Source organism: Euleptes europaea, chromosome 9, assembly GCF_029931775.1.
Source record: "Euleptes europaea isolate rEulEur1 chromosome 9, rEulEur1.hap1, whole genome shotgun sequence".
Lineage (NCBI taxonomy): Eukaryota > Metazoa > Chordata > Lepidosauria > Squamata > Sphaerodactylidae > Euleptes > Euleptes europaea.
The window spans coordinates 34,975,967-34,990,031 of NC_079320.1; positions in this window are offsets into that span (position 1 = coordinate 34,975,967).

A 14,065-nucleotide genomic window follows, 5' to 3' on the forward strand; every position below is an offset into this window, starting at 1 on the left:
TTAAATACAAGCTACTTCTTAGAATAAAATGTGTACTGTTGTGTGTGTATCCATATCCTAGCGCCAGATGCTTTGCTCAGCACCCCCAAGATGCCTTCTGGTACCCTTACGTGCACACACATATATGCACATACTCTCCTGGAGAACAGGGTACATCTCTTTTATTTTCCTTGAAGTCCCATTTGGTTCCAGTATGGCCAAATGAAGCATGACATACTCATGTCCTGCTCCTTCCATGCACCTTTCCCAGCATGAAAATGGAAGTTTCCGTGACAAATGGGCCCCCTGGGTGGAAGTAATAGTCAGTAGTGGGACTCACTACCCAGGCTGTGGACCTTGTCAGATACCTGACACCTGAAAGCATGATGCTGCCTTATACTGAATCACTCAATTTGTCCATCAAGGTCAGTATTATCTACTCAGACTGGCAGCGGCTCTCCAGGGTCACAGATGGAGGTCTTTAGATTCTTCTTCTCTTCTTGTATATCAGACAAATGCATATTCCAACATCTTTCACATCATCTACTACCTGATCCTTTAAACTGGAGACGGAGGGGATTGAATTGGAGATTTTCTGCATGACAAACACGTGCTCCACCACTGAGCCACGGGCCCTGAATGACCAGATCGACCTTTGAAGCTGCCTGTGTGGGCAACATCCCTACAGAGAGAGCGAGAGTGCTTTTCCTTCCATTTTTGGGTGGTTTAAAACCCTCTTTTTTAAAACGTACAGATCTGTTTGGTTTCATATACCCTGAATTTGTAGTGATGCAAATCGAAATACAGTCCTATGCTGGGCATCAGTTTTTCCCCTTATTAAATCATAAGCCTTCTTGAGTGTCTCACGCAAAAATGTAAATGAACAGTCGGGTAGCTTTGCTAGTTTCCGGGATGGCTCTGATGACCATGTTGCCATGGTGACAACAGAGCCTACAGGTTCATGAAACAGTATTAGCAATGCAGCAGTTTGAACTATAATCAGTGCGCCGTTCCTTCTCCCCCATATTTCAATATCACTTCAGCAAATTGAATTCCAGTAAGTTGTCAGTCCAACATATCCCCTGTGGTTTCCCATGGCAAAAAAATGCCTCTTTGTTCTGTATGCTGATAATTACACAGTATTTGAGTCAGTAGATGGTGACCATGCCAGTTAGACAACTGTCTTGAAATAAGAAATCTTTAGGTGCTGTGGTCTACAGCTCACAATCGGAGGGAAAATGTTTTGAGGGCGATCGCTTTAGCCTTGTGGCTTTCTATCCAGAAAAAAAAAAACACACGTGTTTTTAAAATTATTCATTGAAAAATATTTTCCAGTATAGGAGCGTTCAAAACTGGAGTAATTGCTGCATTCTAAAATTAACAATTGTGCCAAATCTTTAAAAATTGGCTTGGATCCCAACTAATGTTTCTGCAGGCACAAGGGCGTTGCTAACCCCCATGAACTCGTTGGTTTAGCCCAGGAGAGGCAGAGTCAATAAATAGAGATTAGCAGCAGAGGAAGAATCTGTTTGCTAGGAAGCTGGATAAAAATTTCAGGGCTCTTATCACCTTGTATACAATAACTAAAAGTTTTGTATGTGAAAAGTTAATTGCTAATGGGGTGGTGGTTTAAATTCAGCATGACTGGTATTATTACTGGAATCATTGCAGGGCTACATTTCTTCAACTGAAGACCATCCCCAGGTTTCTGCAGTATCCAGTTTGTTCCTTTTTGCAAAAGGAGTACATCATAAGACTCTTGGCACTTGGTACACTGGAGAATCTGAACTTGGCATGACCAGTGGCTTTGCTGAATATATACAGACTACCTCTTGCAAGTTTCTGTTCACTATTCCACCTATATTTTTAGCCATATTAATCCTATTGTATTGTTGCATTGTTTTGAAACACACACACACACACACATAATTAGTTTTGTTCCTGAACTAGTCCTTTAGAATGTACGCAGGCAGAAGTTCTGCATCTACTTGTGAAGCACAATGCCCCCCCTCACTTACGGGAGCTTGATATGCCCCCCAAATCCTGTTCCTTGGAGATTCTTTGTCCCCCAGCCTAGGTGTCCTGTACAGCGGCAGGTCTGAGGGCCAGAGGTGTGAGGTGTGGTCAGGAGCGGTCCAAGTCAAATGCCGAGTTGTCTTCAGGTTCCTAGCAGCAATACCAAAAGCATAATCCAAACAAAAGGTCAGGGTCCAGTCTAGGGTCCGAGTCCCACAGTCTCAGAATCAACCAGCATTCACAGTCAACATGAAGTGGTGGCAAAAAGTTGTTCCCACAATGGGTCAGCCACAGTGGCCTGCCTAAATAGCCCTACAGTGGATCATCTTCTGCGCTTTACCCGGACTCAGCAATCTCTGCCTGCTGAAGCTTGTTAGCCTCATCACAGACACCTGGGAGTGTCCTTTGCTGAGCTTGCAGTCTGGCAGTTCTTCTCCAGTCTTGTAGCTGTGCCTTTTGTGCCTCTTCCCCAGTGGCTCTGGAGGGCTTTCTGGTGGCACAGCCTGAGGCTGAGCTTCTGGCACAGGTAAGTCCCCTGCACTGGGCGGCTGTAGACACTGGGAGGCCTCTTCTGCTTGTGGTCGCTCAGCCTGCTGCAGTGGCTCTGTTCCACTGCTTTCCTCTGCTTCAAGGTCCTCTCCGTCTGAGGAAGCCTCAGCAAGCTGACTCATGGCACTCAACATCTCTTCCTGGGGTCAGTAGTATTAAAATTTAAACAATCTCTTTTATTAGATAAATTTGTTGGTATCAATGCCAAAAGTTTTGAATTTCAACAATGAAGCAAATAGGAGTATGAACAGTTGTGGAATTTTGTGTAGTATACTAAATGTTTTCCCACTCGTTAAAGTATAAAACAAAACTTGGATACAAAAACAGTCTCTTAATTTTTTTTTCATGTTCTCATCACTGTTACTAGAAAAGAATTATTTCTGTTTAGTGATTTCTGTTCCTTCCTCTCTCCAGAATTCCATTTGGGATTATTTGCTCTGGCAATTTTTTTTTGCCTGAAATGCTCTGTGAACTATGAAAGGTTGCCTTTTTGCATTTCCACCAAAGTATTATTCCAGTAACAACATTGGAGCTAGTTGTACATCTCTGCCAGCCGTTTTCTCCATATTGCCTGAGTTTGAATCATGTGGCTACTACCCACTGTGGGCAGCATTAATTTCCTTAGTTGCTTTTGCTACTGTGATATGCTGCTCTAAGCCATAGCTGTTCACAGCTGAGTTCACACTGGGATTCTCCCATGTGATTTCCCTGTGTGAGAAAAAGCATGGAGAACACGTGTCGCTGTTTTTAAGCCCTGTAAAACATATAAAGAGCTTGAAACCTATATGTCTGCTAGGGTTGCCAGCTTTGGCTTGGAAAAGTCTTGGAGATTTAGGGGTGATGCCTGGGGAGACCACCATTCAGGATGGGGGGTGGCTCAGTGGGAATGTAATTTGATGGAGTCCACCTTCCAAAACTGCTATTCTCCTCCCAGATTCCATATTCATATGGGATAGTTCTATTCCCATCATGACTTTGTCCTTTTCCACTGTTCACCAGCATTAGGAGAGGAATGCGACATGCCTTTTTTTAAACATTAGTTAATTTTTGCTATTACTTTGTGGCACTATATCACTATTCCCCAGTCCCCATGCTGCTATTAAGCAGCAAGTCCTCGCACTCAGTTCCCATCGAGTAATTTGTGCAGCCCCCCCCCCATTACAGTTTTCTCAGAACTCGCTCAGGCCAAGCAGAGGCAGGCAATGGCAAACCAGCTCTGAACGTCTCTTGCCTTGAAAACCCTGTGGGGTCACCATAAGTCAGCTGTGACTTGATGGAACCCCCCCAAGCTTACACCAAAATTACATAGAATCATAGAGTTGGAAGGGACCACCAGGGCCATCAAATCCAACCCCCTGCACAATGCAGGAAATTCACAACTACCTCCCTCCTCCACACCCCTAGTGACCAGAAGATGGCCAAGATGCCCTCCCTCTCATCATCTGCCTAAGGTCACAGAATCAGCATTGCTGACAGATGGCCATCTAACCTCTTCTTAAAAACCTCCAGGGAAGGAGAGCTTACCACCTCCCGAGGAAGCCTGTTCCACTGAGGAACCGCTCTGTTAGAAAATTCTTCCTAATGTCTAGACGGACATTACAGCTAACTCTAACTAGAAATTCCAAGTTCTCTTGCTTAAATTCAGAATGTTCCCTCAACAAACAGTGAAATATGGCACTATTTATTCAACAACAGTAACATTTGACATAGATGCAAAGTTCTTGTATTGCTTAGAGCAGTGGTTCCCAAACTGTGCTCCATGGAGCACTTGGTGCTCCATGAAACAACTCCTAGTGCTCTGTGAAGAGGTTGGAAAGAAGAATACTACTGTCATTCGGTTTAGTACATAGGTGCTAGGTGAAAATTAGTGCTCGGTGAAGAATTTCTCTCCTGAAAAGTGCTCCATGACTCAAAACGTTTGGGTATTGCTGGCTTAGAGCTTTCACGGCATTTCTTAATGGCATTATCATGCGAATGGAAAAAAATATATTAAGAAATAGTTGTTGCTGTACTTCTTAGAAGTAACAGGGCAGGGTGCTACAAAGAGTAGGAACAGAAAGGATCAGTTAGAACGGTAATCCTCCTCACCACAGAAATTTCACAACTATCCAAAAATATCACGACAAATCAGCTTCTGGAATATTCAGGGAAAGACCAGTAGAACTACAGGTTGCTACTAAAGTCAGTGGAAACCACTGTGTGCAGTTACAGCAACTGTGCTACAATTGATTGCCGGGCTAGTGCCTAATTGTGTGGGGCGCTCTGGCGAGACCTGGCCCATTAACAGTGAGGACCCATACATACCCCCCGCAGTGTGACCCAAAGATGACATACAACCAGCTTGGGGAAATGGCACAACTTTATTGGCATGGGAGCGTTATCCTACCATCGACCTGCCACCATTGCAGGCCGATGTGCAACACCCATCCATGCTGGGCAACTTTTGAGATGGCAGTTCCTGGGACACACAAGGATGGCAGCCAGCTGTGTGGTCCCCTGCCACTTGGAAGGAGGCCATTTGACAGCACATGCCCCCTGACAGCCCCGCCAGGGTTGTTCATGGCAGCCTTCCATCTTGGCATGTCCCCTTCCGGCCTCCCCCAAAATCCCTTATTGGGATCCTCCCTGTTGGGGAAAAGGGCACACAGGCCTCTTTATATCCCGGGGAGCCGGACCTGAGTGAAAACCTCAGGTCCGGCTGCCAGGAGTCTCGCCCCCCCCCCATTGGGAGCCTGAACCTGATTGGCTCATTTAAATTGGCTCCCACCAATGACAGGCAGGCAGGCACGCGGCTGTACAAGCGGTGTCGGGTCCAATGCCGCATTTCCTTGCCGCTGCCGCCTGAAAGGGCGGAGGAGCCCGTACCAGCCAGAAGCCCCGGGCTCCTCGCATTCAGCGGCCGCCTGCCCGCCCTCAGGGCGGGGGACGGGTCCGGTTTGCCCGCGCCCGCCACAGCCCAGCCCAGCAACCTTGGGCTCTTCAGGGTAAGTTTCTGACCCGTTTTGTGTGGAACCACTCTGTTGTTATACCCCCTCCTGTATTTTTACAGATCGCATGTCCGTCAACTAACTAGTATCAAATATCTTCAGCAGATGAGTTTAAAAAGCATGATGGGATGCAGTTTAATCAGTGGCATGCCCTCCTGTGTTCAAGGGGTTTACTCTCAGGAAAGGCTGTTTAGGATTACAGCCAAAGTGTTACTTTTCTGTAACTAATGTTTACTGTTCTCAGTGGTCCATTAGCTGGCCTGCAGTCATAAAATGCCCCTATGCTTCTCATTTAAGGAACCAGCAAGGCAAGAACACAGACAGTGCCTGTGAAAAAAGAATCTACATTTTTTATTAATCATCCCAACCATCTGTTTTGTTATTTCTGAGAGAAAAAGAAGCTGATGCAAAATCATTTTCTTAGATGAAAGTGTGTAAACTTCACTTTTCTTTCACCGTTAGGTACAAGAAGATATGCCCTTTTAAAATATTCAACCATATGAAGTTTTGTTACTTTTAGGCTTGATGAACAAGACTTATAATCTTGAGAACGAGAAACTGGATTCATAGACTTCTGAAATTTACACTGTTATAGACCTGGATAGCTTCACATTAGCCTGATCTTGTCAGAAGCTAAGCAGGATCAGCCCTGGCTAGTATTTGGATAGGAGACCTCCAAGGAATACCAGGGTCGTGAAATGGAAGCAGGCAATGACAAAACACCTCTGAATGTCTCTTGCCTTGAAAACCCTATGGGGTCTCCATAAGTCAGCTGTGACTAGACAACAACATATATAATAGAAGAGGTAAAGATTCCACCCGCTGGGTCAGGAAATCTGAGCTCTAATTGACAGTATTACTTGCCGCACTGTTTTCAAGGAATGGCTCTTTGTTCCTCACAGAGGTTTGCTAAATTTTTAAGTTTTAAACAAGGACTGGAGATGGAATAAATGAAAAATAGGCAAATACCAAGGGTCACTTCCTGGTGGCAGAGTAGGGTGCCCACCTCCAGGTAGTAGCTGGAGATCTGCTATTACAACTGATCTCCAGCCGATAGAAGAAGAAGAAAAAGAAGAGTTGGTTTTTATATGCCAACTTTCTCTACCACTTAAGGCAGAATCAAACTGGTTTACAATCGCCTTTCCTTCCCCTCACTACAACAGACACCCTGTGAGGTGGGTGAGGCTGAGAGAGCATGACTTGCCCAAGTTGGCTTCGTGTGTAGGAGTGGGGAAACAAATCCAGTTCACCAGATTAGCTTATGTGGAGGAGTGGGGAATCAAACCCGGTTAGAGATCCGTTCACCTGGGGAAAATGGCCACTTTGGCCATTGGGCTCTATGGCATTGAAGTCCCTCCCCTCCCCAAACCCCACCCTCCTCAGTCTTCACCCCAAAAGCCTCTCACTGGTGGCGAAGAGGAACCTGGCAACCCTATGGTAGAGCCAAGTGGAAATGAAGAAGTAAATGAAGCATGTGAGAAATTAAACCCAGCCACTCATTCACTTAGGTCATCAGTAGAAGTCCCACTGAGTTCCTTTACCTTGAATGGTTAGGGAAGTAGTGGTGACTGGAGGCAAGGCATTTTCTATGTTGACTGGTTTTTGGAATCAGTCTGTTTGGCAACCTCCGTTTTTTCTTCTGATGCTGGTTTCTGATGCAAATTTTACAATTATGTTTAGTTGTTTTATTGGATTTTAGAATTGTTATCTTAAATTTTAAAAAAATTGTTTTATGCTGCCTTGTGAGAGCCAACATGGTGTGGTGGTTAAGGCCCTGGACTAGGACCTGGGAAACCCAGGTTCAGATTCCCACTTGTGCTGTGGAAACTTGTTGGGTGACCTTGGACCAGTCAAACACTCTCAGCCCTGACCCTGGATAATATTGGGATTGGAGACCTCACAGGAATACCAGGGTCATGACATGGAGGCAGGCAATGGGAAACTACCTCTGAACGTCTCTTGCCTTGAAAACCCCTTGGCGTCTCCATAGCTGTGACTTGATGGCAAATTAAAAAGAATGCTGCCTTGAACACTTATTTCGAAAGGTGAGGTAAAAATACTTAAAATAAACCGCCAACTTCAGTCATACAGTGGCAAACACTCTTCACCTTCTTTCACACCATGTGTAAGTACAGATGAAATTGAGGCAGCTTGAAAAGGGGAGAAGATATGGCTCAGTGGTACAGCGCATGACTTTATGTAGAAGTTCCTCGGTTGAATCCCATTCCCTTGTATCTCCAATTTTAAAAAAATACATCTCAGGTACTAGGCACTGGGAAAGACTGTTCTTTGCTGAAACCCTGGAGAACTACTGCTAGTCAGAGTACCTGTACCTAATACTGAGCTACATGGACCAATGGTTTGACTTGGTATAAGTCAGCTCTCTGTTTTCAGGAAATATAAGTGGGTTAGAAGTGGAGTCAGAGGTCATCAGTTCCTTCCATGCAACCATGAGGGTGATTTCCACAAAAAATGTGGTATTTATTTCCTGCAACATTTTTAGTACCATGTAGCTTCATATTGCTTGTCCTAACATTGCTATTTTGTTTGGGCATGGTGGCATAGCTGCCTCTTGAGTGCTGTAATTAACCAGGGTCTGGGCCAATGTCATAGATTCATATGAATCATAAAACCATAGAAGCATTGAGTTGAAAGAGGCCATATAGGCCATCTAGTCCAACCCCCTGCTCAATGCAGGATCAGCCTAAAGTTTTCAAGTTTTCATCCAACCGCTGCTTGAAGAATGCCAGAGAGGAGGAGCTCACCACCTCCCTGGGCAGCCAATTCTAGTGCTGACCTAGTCTTACTGTAAAAAATTTCTTCCTAATGTCCAGCTGGTACCTTTCCACCTGTAATTTATACCCATTATTGCGAGCTCTATTGTCTGCTGCCAACAGGAACAGCTCCCTTCCCTATGTGTTAATAACATCAGAAGCAGAAAGAGGATAAAATATAAATTGCAAACTCCTTTGCACTTGTGAGGCTTGTTTAATTTGGATCTCACAAGCTGAAGTCAAATAAAGGACTGTGAGCTTGCGAATTGCTTCTGGTATTGGGATTTCTCTGAATGCATGTTTATTTATGAGTAAAGAAATACATATATTTATATTATGAGGAAGCCTTGTAAATGGAGACTTCTTTCAACAGTAGACCATATTATTACCTGCAAGGAGGTTTGGTAGCTGTATATGTATGCCTATGAAGGGAGGTCACCCAATTCTACTTTCTCTGTCTTGCATATATTTCATTATACGTGATAAACTTACAAGGTGTGAAATATCTGTAGAGCAACATGCCATTTTATAGGTCAGGTTGAAGAAGCCTATTTATATGACCAAGTGGAACATTGCTTATTGATTGTTTGGCCTGCTCGACCAATTATGGTTTATATTTACCTAGTCACTAAAGAGGGGGGAAAGAGTAGAAAGAGATCTTCAGCAATTAAATTAATCTGTTTTCAAAAAACCTTCGGAGTAGCTGTTTACGTTTGTCTAGTAGACATTCCAGAATTCCAGAGTCTAGTAAGCATAAGCTGAGGCCTTTATCCTAAATGCATTTACTTGGAAGTAAGTGCTATTGATTAAAATTGACACTTCATACAAAAAAGCTGGTGAACTTAACCTTTCAAGCAGGGATATGAAAGAGAGAATATTGCTTCCAACTTTGACTTTTTTTATTTTAGCACAGTACTTATAGTGCAATTTTGTATTCATTTCTTTTTGTACTATACTTTTTCCAGTGTTATACATTTTCTTTGACAGGTGGCAGTCTATTGCTATGATAGCTACCAATCTCCCACTCAAGCTGTTAACAGTCTTTGGAGTACAGTGTGTAATAGTGGTCACTTGTGGAACGCATATGCTGCAGGAATTGAAATACAGAACTTGTAGATAAAATTCTAAACTTTTATTACGCAATATGATAACATCGTTCAGTTGCTATGATCCTTTTGGGAAAACAGGTTCTCCAAAGGAACTTTAAGAATATGCATGATTGGCTTATGGTGCCAAAGTCAGAAATAAATGTGCATTTTAAGGCAAAAAAAAAAGGTATCAGATTCAGTGACTAGCTGTGAGGGTTGCTTTGTGGAATACTTGGAAATGGATTGTTTCAGTAAGGGCAATCTAGATGTTCTTGAAAACCTTCTACCCATGGTGATTAATTTATTTACTTTATAGGGATATCACCTTTCATTCAAGAGGTTAAAATTTAAAGATGAACTCTGACCAATGAATGTCCCTTCGGCTGTTAATAATGGGGACTCCTTGGCTTGAACCTCTCCCTGTCTTCCTTTCAGGGCATGCATGTCCTTCAGTAGCCCATTGCAAGGTGAGGGAGTGGCTACTTCAGCTGGACTCCTTCAGGCCATTGATGGTCTCTTCAGAAGTTGATGGCATGAGCTCTCTGGCATGGCATTCTTCTCATCTTTAAGGTGCATAATTGGTAATTATAGAATCATAGAGTTGGAAGGGACCATCAGGATCATCTAGTCCAACCCCCTGCCCAATGCAGGAAATTAACAATTACCTCCCCCCACATCCCCAGTGACCCCAACCCTCCCCCCACCATGCAGGATCCCACAATCAAAGCACTCCCGACAGATGGTCATCCAGCCTCCGCTTAAAGACCTCCAAAGACGGGGACTCCACCACCCTCCGAGGCAGTGCATTCCACCATCGAACAGCCCTCACAGTCAGGAAGTTCTTCCTAATGTTTAGGTGGAATCGCTTTTCTCTTAGTTTAAATCCATTACTCCGTGTCCTAGTCTCTGAAGCATAATGGAATTGTTTGTGTGCGTATGAGAGAAGGGTTGCCACTGAGCCTTTTTTTGAATGTATTTGTGTGTTGTGATTCTAGACGAGACTAGTTCACACTAGTTGGTAGCCCCCATAGTACAGAAGGCCACTATACTCACAGTTGAGAGATGTTCACATCAGGCAATGTTTGTAAGGGCTCATACTTTTATATGCACTTTTGAGGGAGGGGAAAAATAAGTACTTTACTCATAGTCACCATGATTTGCATGATAAAATCAGCAAATGGAAAGATATTGATTTGTAGTAGAAAAAACCTGTTGACCCAAAGAACTAACATAGGGTAATCTCGATGCTTCTTAGCTGCAAGATGAGCGGTTGCTCTCCGTGCTCCCAAGGTGCTTGTGAAAGAATCCTGATAACTAGGTGCTTATTAGTATAACTGGCCCTAAGAGATTCCAGGATTAAGTAGATCTCAGATCTTATCTCTTGAGAGAGGATTTGGAAGAAATGTTCACTGAGCATAACTGATTGCAAAATGTTATGGTGCGACTTACCATGTCAGAAATAACCATGGAAATTGGACTTAGTCTTTTTTTCTCAGGTTGAGGGTCATGATATTACAATGCTGAAAATGAATGTGAAAAGCAAGCTTGGAAATAACATGTGTAGGGTTTGTTGGGACATGCACTTTTTTCTTTTTATCAAGAATTCCTCCTTAATGCTTGTACTTTTTTGATGAACAGATGTTAAATCAATGGAAGATTGTTTTTCTCATATTCACAAAGTAACAGAACCAGTGAATTAGCTTGACAGCTATTTGTCATGGGGAAGGAAGGTATAAGCATTTAAACAACTGAAAATAGGTATATATGTTTTCATGTTAAGCAGTGATGTGTACATTTCCCTCTTGAGGAATTTGCTAGTTGTATTGAAATTCTTTTAACGTCGTTCATCTTGTAACCTGAAACTCCTCAGACATGTTGAGCAGGAACCTACAAAGCCCATCTTGAACCTAGGGACATCTTGTGCTTTAGTTGTATTACTTCACATGCTCCAAAGCTGACCATCTGGCATTGAGGATGGATTTCTGGGGAACCTTGTCTCATAATGAGCTGTGAAACACCTTGAGAAAGTTTCCTGGCCTAACTGAAACACTTTGGCTTTCCTTGAAATTCCTCATAGGTTTTTACCAAGATGGTACTGCTAAGTTCACCTTGCCTGTCATATTATTTTTATTGTATCATAGTCAGTGTACGAGCAAACAAGCTTGCAGGGTTTGTGAGAATATCCTTCTGAGAGGACCATGCTAAAAACAATGAATCATGCTTTAATAATTATGAAACTCTATGATGCCTAACAAATCCCAGAGAGTTACAGTAGTTCCCTTTTTCTTTTCCCAGACACCAAACTCTGTGTAATGTAAGATAATAGCAAGAAAGCAATTACATTACAACTAAATGAATTAAACACAGCTCCAAAGCATAAATTAGAATTTAACTATGCCATTAAAAACTAATTTAATTTGCAAGCCATCATTATTAGATAATAAAGACCTACCGCAAAATGCACAACAACACAAGGAAAAAAAAACAAGGTATAAATCTCATTGAGCAGATGAATCACTCTTTCTCTAAGAATAAGGTGTTGGGGCATACTGAATGGATAGCTCGAGAGATAACGAAAAGAAGGAAGTAATGGAATAACTAGAGAGTTCAGTTGAAAAAGAAATCATGGTTCTGTGAGCAATGAAAGCCTTGGAAGGTGTTAGAACAGAAACATGCAAGATACTTTTTTAAAAAAATCATATTTTTAAAAAATGACAATTGGAATAATATTGTGTTTGCTGGATCCAATAAGATCTGGAGCCAATAAGATCAGGATGGCCAGGTGCAATAGTGGCCAGGATTTTTGTACCTTTAAGTGCTTTGAAGAAAAGAAGAAGAAGAATTGGTTGTGATATGCTGACTTTCTCTACCACTTACGGGAGACTCCAACCGGCTTACAATCACCTTCCCCTCCCCACAACAGACATCCTGTGAGGTAAGTGGGACTGAGAGTGCTCTAATAGAGTTGTAACTTGACCAAGGTCAGCCAGCTGACTTTGTGTGTAGGAGTGGGGAAACAAATCCAATTCACCAGATTAGCCTCCGCCGTTCATGTGGAGGAGTGGGGAATCAAACCCGGTTCTCCAGATCAGAGTCCACCGCTCCAAAACCAGCCTTTTTCTGGTATTACATTTTCCATCCCCATTGTATTAGGGCATGTCACATCTGGCAAAGATCCCTCCTCTGCATAATTAAGAACCAAAAAAGCCCACATCTGGTCAGCTTATAGGAGGCCAGTTGGAAGCTCCTGCAAGCACTCCAACAAGCACTTCTGCGATCTCTAGGTCACAGGACTTATGTTAGTTCTTCTTAAAATAAGCTTATGGCTTAGTTGAAAGAAGGGGATGCCACTATAGAGTTCAGAGGGCAAGGAGGCAAAAAGAAAGCTTTGTCATTTATGTGAGGGTGAGCAAGTCTGGGTAAGTTGCTGCGTAAATTCAAGATTGAATTGCCCCCCTCCCCAAAAAGCAGAAAGTACTGGGAACATTTTTTGCGATTTTAAAAAATATAGCAGTGTTATCTTTACTGGATAAAATATCTCCCTCATTTTTTTAATCAAAGAGATTGGAAAATTGGGTATTTAGACCTAGCCCATTGGCCCATTTGATGGAATAATACATACGTATAATCCTATAGTAGGAAAAGTTGAAGGCCGCAGGAAAAGAAGAAAATCCAGCATGAGATGGATTGACTCAATCAAGGGAGCTGTGGCCCTCAGTTTGGAAGACCTGAGCAGGGCTGTTATTGATAAGACATTTAGGATATTATTAGTTTGTAGGCTCGCCATGTGTTGGAAGTGACTTGATGGGACACACACACACTCATGTATAGAACCAGTGAACGGGCCAGAAATATGGGTGCTCCTGAGGAATACTCACACACTCGACTTGAAACATTTTGGGCAGATGAAACACCCTCCTTCTGCTCTTCCTTGTGTGGCACTTAAAGAATGGTAACTCTTTTAGGAGTAAATAAGTTTGCCTAATATAATAATAATAATTACATAATTGGGCATTCAACAAACTAAATGCACTCTAATGGGTTTATATCTTGGTTCTCCTTGAATCCTGTAGCTAGCAACAGTTGGTGTCTTCAAAGAAACAACGTATTTAACAGCTAGATTTGAGTCCAATACCACCTTAGAGACCAAGAAGATGTTTGGGGTATGAGCTTCCACGAGTCAAAGCTTTTTTTGTCAGATGAGCTATGATGTTGCTATGAAAGCTCTAAGCAGCACAAACATTTTTGCATCTACTTGCAATTTCATTCTTGCTGAAGAAATCTCACCACGCGTTTTCTGACATTCCAAGAATGGACCAGTGGTGCTTCTGTTGACATGATGCCATACTGTCAGCAGATGGCAGTGCAGCTCTTTGCTTCTAGTCTCCCAGCGCCTAATTTGAAGTGATGATTACCATTTTAATAAAATTAATGTTATTAATAGGAGAAGTGGTAATAGGTTCATTTGTCCAAACTGTCTTATCTCATTCCATACAAGGATGTGGAATTATATATGGTCCGTCTTCCCTCTCTTCTGGAGAGTGGCTCAAACGTCCCCCACAAATGTGATCAGCAAGAGTATTAAATTGCTTTTGCGCTGTCTAACTTCTTAGTTGTGCATAAGGTTATACATTGGAGGTGCTGATATGGCTATATAATTAAATGCTGCCAT